Genomic DNA, 12,346 nt, shown 5'->3' with positions numbered 1-12,346 from the left:
TCCAGCATGACTCAGGGTTGTCTGATGTTCTATAACTGTGCTGAAGGCAGGAGGAAGGATGTTAGGGAAGGGATTAAAATATGGTCTTGACCTGAAACTCCCCATCAAATTACTGTCCAGTGGTAGAGATTTAGTTGTCACGACCAGTGGGGGTGAAGGAGATTTTTGGGTAGAGGCCTGCTCAGGACTCCCCAAAGCCCCCATCCCGGAGACTGCCGCGGGTGGCGGCTCGTAATCCACTGAAACCACTCAGATCCTGGCTACCTTGACATATGGCTATTTTAACTCCAGCAAAAGGATAGACGGTGTTACTCTGGATGTCATCATTGGGTATATCGAGTCATTTCCACATTAACCTGCCTTTATTTTCCAGAAATGACTGCCAATTTACAGGCAACTGCTCCAGATCTTAGATGCTGGCACCGTTGCAAAAAGCCACACCATATTTTTCAAAGCCATCAGAGTATGAAATGAACCTATGAATATGAAAAGGGGCTTCAAGCCTATTAGCTGATGATTAATTCCTATCTCGGGTTGAGAGGGAGGGATAGGATATTACCAGCATAGAAAGCTCATTTAACTAGCTTCTGGTCAAGAACACGCATGAGAGAAGCAACCACGCTTCGGTTGGTAAAAAGGATGTAAAACTCCTTCACCAGAACACTCATGAAGAGGAGAGAACCCAGGATGACCAGGACGGGCTGTCTGCCTCTGTAGATGCTGCTGCAGACACCAAGACCAAAACAAAACGGGCAATGCCATGTTTATAAAACATGCCTCTAGCCAAAATGTCCTGGATGGCTAGCCTGGCATTTTGATCATTTCTTCTCTGAGAACTTTAGTATTATGCAAGCTCCTATCATTTCCCCCTTTATACCATAAAAAAATCTGACTATTCAATTTTAAGGATATAGCCTATTAGGATTTCTCTCACCATCTTACTTCCAACCACTTGCCATTTTATCAGGCATCTTCTGCCCCAGTTGGATGAAATCCTTAGTCTTTACTATATGCAGAATATTTCAGGACCTTTTATCCTCACTTAGCTTTGGGACATGTAATCCTAAGAGGTCAGTTTTAACAGTTTTGACAATCGTGATCACCACCACCAAAATAAGATGTAGACCTAGAAAGGCATGTTCCATTTGCCACCCAGCTTCCCACCCCCAAAACCACCTCCTGGTTTCTATCACCATGGATTTGTGTGTGTGTGTGTGTGTGTGTGTTTATCTGTTCTTGGACTTCATAGGATGACATCATATTATATGTATTCTTTTGCTTCTGGCCTCCTTTATATGACATGATGTTTGTGGGATTCACCCACACTGTGTATCAATACACAATATGTCAATAGTTTGTTTCTTATTGCTGAGTAGGATTCCATTGCCTGCAATTTGTTTATCACTTTCCGAACTAATCCACAATTTATCCATTTTGTGTTGATGAACATTGAGATTTACGGACAAGGCTGCCATGATCATTCTTGTACCCATGGTTTGTTCTTAATGTATTTTAATTTCTCTCCATTGAACACCCAGATAAAGACTTGCTGGGTTATAGGTAAATGTGTTTAATCTGATTGGTCCTTCTATGTGGCTGAGCCATCTTACATGCCCACCAATGACGTGGGGGTTCCAGGAGCTCTGAATCCTCACCAACAGTTGGCAATGCCAATTTTTTATATGGTTAGCCACTGTAGTGGGTGAGAAGTGGTTCTCTCCTTTCTGTTTGGCCAACTGCTCTTCATCCTTCAAGATGGCTCAGATACCTCCCTTTCTGTGGGGCTTTCTGGCTTTGCTCTGTTCCCTCCAGAACTGGTGTGGCCTTGGTTCTGAATTTGAACCATCTGAGAACCGTCTCCTTCCTTCACAGCTGTGAGCTCCCTGAGACAGAATTTTGTGTCTCTGCCCCTCCAGTGCCTAGCAACGTGCCTGGTTCATAGCAAATGCCCAAATGAGTCTGATGAATGAATGAGGAGTAGAGACAGAGTTTGAAGCTGGCTTCTGATTTTGGAATCTTGGCATTTCTGGGGGCACCTGGGTGGCCCAGTTGGTTAACTGTCTGCCTTTGGCTCAGATCATGATCCTGGGATCCTGGGATCGAGCCCAATGTTGGGCTATCTGCTTGGTGGGGAGTCTTCTTCTCCCTCTCACTCTGCCTGCTATTCCCCCTGCTTATGCTCTCTCTCTCTGTGTCAAAATAAAATATTTTTTTAAAAAGAAATCTTGGCATTTCTGATTCTTTTAAAATGGGAATTTCAAAAGACACTGGGGTTAAACTGTATAAAGTGTTATCAATATATTGATTGATGGTGTCCAATACCATCTTCCTGTCCTCAAATTCCTTAGTAGATCACATTGGGCAGCAGCACTAAAATTTGTTTTGTTTGAATCCTAAGAGGGTAGAGGGAGAAAACAAAGCCTGGGCAGCACTGTCTACAGCACAGAGTGCTGCCTTGATTGTGCCTTCCATATGGACCTTTAAAAAAAAAGATTTCATTTATTTCTTCATGAGAGACACACAGAAAGGCAGAGACACAGGCAGAGGGAGAAGCAGGCTCCATGCAGGGAGCCCGATGTGGGACTCGATCCCAGGACCTGGGATCACAACCTTAGCTGAAGGCAGACAGATGTCCAACCAATGAGCCACCCAGGTGCCCCCAATGGACCTGTTTTTTTAATTTAATTTTTATTTTTTTTAAATTTTTTTAAACTTTTATTTATTTATGATACACACACACACAGAGAGAGAGAGAGGCAGAGACACAGGCAGAGGGAGAAGCAGGCTCCATGCACTGGGAGCCCGATGTGGGATTCGATCCCGGGTCTCCAGGCTCGCGCTCTGGGCCAAAGGCAGGCGCTAAACCGCTGTGCCACCCAGGGATCCCCAATGGACCTGTTTTAATGAAGAAGTCAGCCTCTGTGCACACTGGAGAAGTTGCTCGTCGTACTGTGGGGCAGAGGTGGCTTCTGCTTCATCCTCATGGCGATCACCAGCCATGGTCACCTGGGCCAGTGGGGTTCCTGGCTGACTCTGTGTCTTCCATGCCCTGACCCAGTGTGTCATATGTGAGTGAGACCAACGAAGATGGCACGTAGTGGCTGGAGTCCACACGGAGGGAAGGCCACAGGGCCCACTATCAGGAGGAGGAGTGGCATCAAGGGCTACAGTTTCATCGTTGCCCCTCCTTTACAAGCAGGACTGTGAGACTCACACCTCTAGCCAGTGTGCAAATGGACGGGGGCCTCAGGGCTGCCCCACTGCGGTGGGCCGAGGGGGTGGGACAAGGGTGGGGGAAGTGGATGCCACCCTGACATGAGCTCTGATCCAGCATCAATTCTCCCTGAAGGGTGTGTATTTTTTTGTGCTTTTTATCATTACACATATAACCCACAAATACATTTTCTTTTCTTTTTTCAACGTTAGCAGCTTTATTGAGATATAGCTGACATACAACAAACTCCATACATTTATAGGACAACATGAGATACTACACACGCGTACAAAGTCATCCCCACAATCAAAGCGGCCACTATATCTGCTCCCCGCAAAACGTTTCTTTAAATCACTCCCTCCTGCCCACCACGAACTGTCTCTCACCTGCCCATCCCCAACAAAAGGACCTGCCTTTGGCTGCTATGGATTTGCCTGCATTTCCTAGAATTTAATATAGGATAAGATCCTACAGCACGTTCTCTGCTTTGCCTGGTTCTTCACTCAGTGTGTTTGTTGGTTGAGATGTGTCTGTGAGGCTATGTGTCCGTGAGGTGCTATCTGCCATCTACATCCTTTCTGTGCCTGAGCAACATCTCCATACGAATGTGTCACAGCTGGTTTCCCAGCTGATGGGACATACAGGTTGGTTCCACTAAGTACCCTTTCATTTTCTGGGGCAAATAGCTGGAAGGCCTAATTATATTGTATGTGTGTATTTAATGTTTTTAGGAAACTGTGAAATTGTTTTCTAAAGTGGTTGTACCACTTGACATTGCTACCAGCAGCGTACATAACACTGGTTTACAAGTCAGCCGCTTTAAATTTAGCCCTTTGGAGAGGCGTGTAGGGGTATCTCACTGTGATTTTTTTTTTTAAGATTTTATTGATTTATTCATGAGAGACACAGAGAGACAGAGACACAGGCAGAGGGAGGAGCAGGCTCCTCGCAGGGAGCCTGATGTGAGACTCAATCCCTGGACTCTGGGATCATGCCCTGAAGATGCTCAACCGCTGAGCCACCCAGACATCCCATTTATTTATTTATATTTATTATTTTCTTTATTACTGTGATTTTTATTTTTATTTTTAAAAATATTTTATTTATTTATTGTATGAGAGAGAGAGAGAGAGAGAGAGAGACCCAGGCAGAGGGAGATTCAGGCTCCATGCAGGGAGCCGATGCAGGACTCGATTCTGGGACCCTGGGATCACGCCCTGAGCTGAAGGCAGACACTCAACCGCTGAGCCACTCAGGCATGCCGACTAGTGTGTAACCTAATGCAAGGCTTGATCTCGTGACCCTGAGATGATCTGAGCCGGGATCAAGAGCAGGACACCCAACTGACTGAGCCACCCTGGTGCCCCACAAGGCAAGTGTTTTAATTGGCTCTGTCCTTTGTAGAGTGGGATCAGGCCCTGGGCTGAAGGCAACTCTAAACCGCTGAGCCACCTGGGCTGCCCTATTGCTGTGATTTTTAAAACGGTCACAGATACACAGGGAATTACAAGGTGATCACAAAGAGTTCCAATACACCTTCACCCAGTTGTGCCCAATGGTTTCCTCCTAAACGGCAAAATTGCAAGCCCAGGAAGCTGACACTGGTACGACGTGGGTGTGTAGCCCTGTGTGCCATAGCATATTCTGGATTTGTGGAACCACCACGGCAATGGAAGCACAGGACTGTTCCATCGCCACAAGCTCTCCCTCCCATACCTTTTCACAGTGACCGCCATCTCCCACCACCCATTCCTACACCCTGGCAACCACAGATCTGGTTTCCATCTCTAGAACTTTGTTGTTTCAAGATTGTTACATGAATAGGACCATACTCTCATCTTCATACTCATGCAGTACATTGACGAGATAGTTTATTTTCTCGTACTGTCCTCATAAAATTTGTTGGGAAGTGTCCTTACCTCTTCTGTTTTCTGGAATGGATTCCACAGAATCGATGCTAATTTTCTTTAGATATTTGGTTGCGCTCTTTAGTGAATCCATCTCAGTGCGGGAAATTTTTTTATAGGATTCTTGAAATTAGGAATCAATTTCCTTGATGCTACGAGGCTATTCACATGATCTATTTCCTACTGAGTGCCTTGTGGTAGTTGGTCCTTTTCAGGGAATTCATCTACTTCATCTGAGCTGTCAAATTTATGTTGGTAGAGGTGTTTGCAGTATTCCCTTATTATCCTTTTGACGTTTGCAGAATCTGTAACGCATTCCGTCTTGTTCATAATAATTGTGTCTTTTTTATTAGTCTTGCTGGAGGTTTGTCCATTTTCTTATCTTTTTCAAATAACCAGCTTTTTGTTCTACTGATTTTTGTCGATTGTATTTTTAAAATTTCTTTGATTTCTGCTCTTACCCTCATTATTGACTTCCTTCTTGCTTTGGTTTTATTTTTTTCTGTTCTTTTTCTAGTTTCTTGAAGTGGAAACTTCAGTTACTGGTTTCAGAATTCCCTCACTTTTAATGTAAATATTCAGTGTTATAGATTTCCCTCTTAGAGCTCTTTTAGCTGATTTGTATTTTCATTCATATTTAGTGATATGTACCTTTAAAACTTCCCTGAGACTCCTTTGACGCATGGATTATTTAGAACTGTATTTTTTTAGATATCAAATATTTGGAGAATTTCCTATTACCTTTTAGTATGGATTTGCAGTTTGAGTCCAATGTTCTCAGACTATGTACTCTGTACAGTTTCAGTTCTCTTAAATACAATGAAATTTGTTTTATGGCTCAGGATATGATCAATCATGGATAGTGCTCCATGAATAGTTGAAAGAAATGTGCTAGCTTTGAATGGGGTTTTCTATAAATGTCAATTCATCCTGATAGTTGATGGTGTTGTTGAGCTTTTGTGTAACCTTATTTTTTTTTTGTGCAGTTCTTTTTTTTTTTTTAAAGATTTTATTTATTTATTCCATGAGAGATACACCACACACACACACAGAGGCAGAGACACAGGCAAAGGGAGAAGCAGGCTCCATGCAGGGAGCCCAAAGTGGGACTCCATCCTAGTACTCTGAGGTCATGACCTAGCCCAAGGCAGATGCTCAACCACTGAGTCATCCAGGTGCCCTGTCCAGTTGTTCTTTTAACTGTTGAGAGAAGGGTGTTGAAGCCTACGACTAAGATTGTAGACTGGTTCTTTTCTCCTTTCAGTTCTATCAGTTGCTGCTTGTTATATTTTAGTTCTGTTGTTCAGTGCACACATATTTAGGATTGCTGTATCTTCTCACTGAACTGACTCTTTAGTCTGACGTCTCTCTGTCTCTGATAATTTTCTTTGCTCTGAAGTTTACTTTATCTGGTTTTATATAGCCATTGTTTTTTTAATTAACATTTTCCTCTTCTTTTACTTGTGACTAGCTTATTATATTCAAAGTAACTTTACTATAAATTATAGAACACTACATCAGAAACTAAGTATATACTATATGTTGGCTAATTGGATTTAAATTAAAAAATTAAGTAACTACTACAGAGAGCAAATAGTTTGGTCATCCTCTCCCGTCAATCTCTGGCTTATACTTGGTTTATTTAGATTACTTAATTTAATGTAATTACTGAGATCTTAGCACTGCTATTTTATTTTTTGTTTGCAGTTTGTTCTGCCTGTATTATGCTTTTCTGTTTGCTTTCCCTGCCTTCCTGGGGGTTACGTGAGCATTTTTTATAGAACTCTGTTTATAGGAGATCTCTGGGTGGCTCAGCAGTTTGGTGCCTGCCTTCGGCCTGGGGCGTGATTCTGGAGTCCTGGGGTCGAGTCCCACGTCGGGCTCCCTGCATGGAGCCTGCTTCTCCCTCTGCCTGTGTCTCTGCCTCTCTGTCTCTCTGTGTCTCTCATGAATAAATAAAATCTTTAAAAAAAGAACTCTTTTATTTGTCTACAGTAATTTGAATCTCTTTCAAAGTTTTTTAGTCATCGATGTAGAGTTATATATATATAATATAAATATATGTATATATATATTAAGAGTCACATGCATGTTACATACATCCCATGTACATAACTTACCACAGTCTATTTGTGTGTTGACATTTTATGAGTTCAGATGACGTGTAGAAACTTACATCTCTTTTCATCCCTTCCCCTCCCAATTTATAAAATAATTATCTTTAATATTTCTTCTGCTTATAATGAGAACACATTAAAAAGTGTTACCACTTTCAGTTAATAAGTTGGAAAACCCAGAAGGGAAGAAAGTCCGTCATATTTATCCATGCTTCTTTCTGCTTCTTTCTTCCTTCCTAAGGGTCCCAGGGCTTTCTTTCCTCCCCTGGTTTCATTTCCCTCTTGTCTAGAGTTTCCTTTAACAATATTCTTCTACAAAAAAACCAAACCAAAACAAAACAACAACAACAAAACAAAACAATATTCTTCTACAAATCTTCTGGCTACAAATGCTCCTAGTTTTCCTTCATCTGACACTGTCCTTAATTCCCCCTTTGTTCCCAAAGGTTACTTTTCACTGGATATAGGGTTTTAGGTGACAATGCTTTTCTTTCAGCACTTGGAAAACATTCTGCCATTTGTTCCTGGCCCCCGTGGTTTCTGACAAGAAAACACTGTCATTTGAATGCTTTTCCCCTAGAGTTCATGTCCCATTTTGCTCTCGAGATTTTTCTTTGTTTTTAGTTTTCACAAGTTGGACTATGACATGTCTTGACATGGATTTCTTTGCATGTATCTTTTTGGGGTCACTCAGTTCTTTGATCTTTTACATTTATATCTTTTACCAATTTGGGGAAATTTCAACCATCATTTCTTTAAATACTTTTTCACCCCATACCCTTTTTCTTTCCTCCTTCTGGGACTCCAATGATTCAAATCTTTTATTATAGTTCTTTTCTTGTAGCTTCAAATGTCTCTGAGATTCTGTTCATTTTGTCTTTCAGTCTGTTTTCTTTCTGATGTTTGGGTTGGGTAATTTCTATTATTCTACCTCAAGTTCACTGATTTTTTTCCATGTATTCTCCCCATTCCTCTCCCTGCACTGAGACTTTAATTCAATCATTGTGTTGTTCATTTGGTTGTTCCTTATAACTTTTAATTCTTTGCTGAATTTTTCAATTTTTTCATCATATTTGTAATTGCTCATTGAAGTATTTTTTTTTTTTCTTAAGAAGGCTGCTTTAAAATCTGTGTCAGAAAATTCTAGGGATCCCTGGGTGGCACAGCGGTTTGGCGCCTGCCTTTGGCCCAGGGCGCGATCCTGGAGACCCGGGATCGAATCCCACATCGGGCTCCCGGTGCATGGAGCCTGCTTCTCCCTCTGCCTGTGTCTCTGCCTCTCTCTCTCTCTCTGTGTGTGACTATCATAAATAAATAAAAATTAAAAAAAATTCTAATAGCTGGGTCATCTTGGTGTTGGCATCTGTTAATTGTCTGTTCTCATTGTTCACGATTTTCCTGGTTCTTGGATCTGGATCTCCTTTAAACCTTGTGTTTCACCTGGCCGCCTCTGACACCAGTCCAGACGGGAGAGAGACAGTGTCTTCTTACTGCCAGGTGGGAGTGAGAATCCAGGTTCTCCACTTGGCTTCCATTGTCTGCTGGATGTAGAGGTGTTTCTTATTATAGTTGAGAGAGTGGACTTTCAGGCTCCCTGTTGATACCACTCTGGACAGGGGATGGATAGACACTTCATTACTGTTCTCCAAGTGGCTTCTCCTGACACTGGATGGTGGCAGAAGTCCTGACTCCACATTATACTCACTTAGCACCACCCACACCCTTGTTGGGGAGGTGGAGGGCCTCTGTGTTACCTCTAGGTGGTGGTGGAAGTCCAGGCTGCCCGTGTGATCTTGGCACAGTCTCAGCTCTCTCCTTGGCCTGATCTGAAACCAGCAGGTGCCAGAGGGAGGGAGAGGAGGTGGTGGGCCATCTTGCCCCAGCCTGGTAAGGTGGGAGTCTGAACCCTCACTCTGTCTTTGCTGGGAGGAGTAGGAGAGCCACAGTTTTTTCTGTGGTATTCAGCTGGAGTAGAACAGTCATTGTCTAAAATGTATTTACCTACACGTTTGCACCTACAGAAAAGTAGTACGGTTTTGCTTCTATAAGTAGTCAAGGCTGACTATATTGTTCTGTAATTTGCTTTGTCTGTTTGTTTATTATTTATTTATTTATTTATTTATTTATTTATTTATTTATTTATTTATTTATTTAAAGTAGGCTCCACTCCCTACATGGCATGGGACTTGAACTCATGACCCTGATGTCAAGAACTGAGCTGAGATCAACAATCAGATGCTGAACCAACTGAGCCACCCAGGCTCTCCTTGCTTTGTCCATTCAATATGTCTCAGGAATCACTCCATGTCACTACACAGGGACTATCCCCATTTATTTTAACTGCTGTTAAAAAGGGAAATGTTTTCCATATTATAAATAAATGTATTTTATGTAACTACTACTGAATAACTTCACGTTACTTATAATTTTTTGCTATTATAAATGATGGTGCTATTACTATCCTTATTCCTGGCTGTTTCAGCACAATCCCAGACTGGGCAAAAATACTGACAAGTCATATGTCTGACGAGGAACTTGTATCCAGAACACATAAACAACTTTTAATACTCAACAACATGAAGACAACAGAGCTCAATTTAAAAATAGTCAAAGGATTTCAATAATCATTTCTCAAAAGCAGATAAATGAATGTATATGATGTATGTGGAAAGTTGTACCACAACACTGGCCTCTGGGGAAATGCAAGTTAAAACTACAATATACTTTTTATGCCTACTGAGGTGGCTTGTATAGGAAAGACATATGATTACAAGTGTTGACGAGGATGTGGAAAAATGAGAACCCTCATACTTTGATCATGGGAATGCAAAATGGTGCAGCTAAGTTGGCAAACAGTCTGGCAGCTCCTCCAGATGTTAGAGTTGCCCTACAATCCAGCAATTCCACTTGTATGTATACACTCAAATGAAATGAAAACCTATGTCCACACAAACATTTTTACACAAACATTCATAGTAGCATTATTTGTCATAGACAAAAAAGTAGAAATGATCAATGTCCATCAACTGCTGAATAGATAAACAAAATCTGGTCTAACCATACAATGGAATATTATTTGGGAAAACAAAAAGGGATGAACTACATGCTACAGCATGGAATGATTTTGAAAACATGACACTCAGTGAGAGAAATCAGGACAGCAGGCCATTTGCAGTATGATTTCATTTCTATGAAGTGTTTGGAAGAGGCTCATTTGTAGAGACAGGAGGTAAATTACTGGTTGCTGAGGCTGGAGGTGGGGGGGTGGTGGGTAGGCTTAGGGAGAGCTAGTGAGTGGCCGGCTACAAGATCTCCTTTTGGGAGATCTTTTGAGAACGCTCTACTGCTTGAATAAGGTGATGGTTGCACAACTCTGTACACTATCAACAGGTGAATTCTATGGTGTGGCATGCCAAGTATTTCTCAATAAAGCTATTAGAGAGCAAAACCCGGCAGTGGGCCTCATGCGGCCTCTGGCTGTGGTTTGCCAAGCCCTGATCTAGACCAGTGTGACCTCACCCTCACCGGTCCCACCTGGCTGTTCTTCCAGACTTGCTTGCTTGCGTAAAACCCAGTGACCTGCCCATGAGGCTCGCAGAAACCTCTGCCCCTTAACAAATTCTCGGGGAGCATTCGTGGTACAAGCCAAATAGCACAATGGGCTGTGCTCTGGATTTGCTCATGTTTTCTCCAAAGAGCTATGTTTATCTTCTTCTCTCCCCATAAACCTCATATTTTGTAAGATATTATCCACTTAGAAATGTCATTCCCTTTTCCTCAAAGAACAGTGTGGTTAGCTCCTTCGAGTTTGTGGTGGAAGGCTGTCTTTCTCCTGAGGCCTTAGTCAAAATGAAAACTGCCCTCGCCCCAATACCCCTCACTCTGTTCCACTTCTACTTCTATCACACCTATCACCCTGAGGAGCCTATGCAATATCTGGATCGCTTATTGCTTATTTCTGGATCCCCTCACTAGGAAGTCGGTTCCACAAGAGGGGGTGTGTTCCATCTTGTTCAGCAAGTACTGAGACTTCACATCTGTTCAGAAGCAAGTGACTGTTACCGAGCACTGGCTTTCCTTTTTGTTTTCCGAATAAGCTACTACAAGAATAGCTGCCATCTCCTGAGTATTCCAAGTGTCCACGTTTTATAGATTGGATAACTGAGCTTGGCGTCCGTAAGAACCCAGCCCAGGTAACACAGCCGGGAAAGATGGGAGCCGGGTGTGAACCCAGACGGCGGGTCTCTGGAGCCCATCCCTCAGTGCCTGCCAGGGTGGGGCTGACCCCAGCACGGCCTAGGTAAGGAAGAGGAGGTAACTTTCTGTCGGGACCTCTGGCAATGCCTAATAGGAACGGGCAGTTTAGAAACAAGTCATAGACAGTGAGAGTCTACGGCTCCAGGGAACGGGTACTAATATGCAGGTGCATTTCGATTTAGACGCATGTCAACAGTCTATTTGCTCGCACACTACAGTTACAATCAGTGGGTGCAAGCCTGGGAGGAGGATCGCCCCAGGACTGCGACAGCATCTGCCGTGGGGTTCCAGCTCCTGGAGACCCTTATGGGGTTTATACTGGGAAGACACCTCGGCAAAGGCTGTGCCTCTAGGGGACGGAGGCAAGCACAGAGGTCTCTTGATCCCAGACATCTTGCAATGTCCTCATCCTCTGTTTGGCTGCTTCCTGCTGACCTGGCTCTTTCCTGAGCCCGGCACAGTGAGGAGTCCCTCCTCCTGTCAGCCAGATGGGAGCAGGGTGTCAACAGAGTGCAGACAGATTGGCAGGTGGTGGTTTTACCAAATCACCACCACCTCTCCGAGCGCAGATAGGGCATTGGGGGTTGCGATTACGATATCTTCATCTAACCGAGTGCTTTGTCCTGTCCAGCATTAATCTTCTGGCTTTCCAGTCATCTCTGCTTGTAGCCACCAGGATTCTCTGCAGCCTCATTGAGATTCTAGTGTGTTTCCAGTTTGAGCCCGAGCTGGATTCTGAGTCACTCAAAGGCAATAGAAAATTCAGAAACCACATTTAGTGGTGATTGTTCTTGGCATGATGAGAGCCGATTGTGAGTAGAGGCTACTAAGGAGGCCAGGAGGAGGAGGAC

Source organism: Nyctereutes procyonoides, unplaced genomic scaffold (genome assembly GCF_905146905.1).
Source record: "Nyctereutes procyonoides isolate TBG_1078 unplaced genomic scaffold, NYPRO_anot_genome, whole genome shotgun sequence".
NCBI lineage: Eukaryota > Metazoa > Chordata > Mammalia > Carnivora > Canidae > Nyctereutes > Nyctereutes procyonoides.
The sequence above is the reverse complement of the archived record's forward strand: the minus strand, read 5'-3'. Positions refer to the sequence as shown.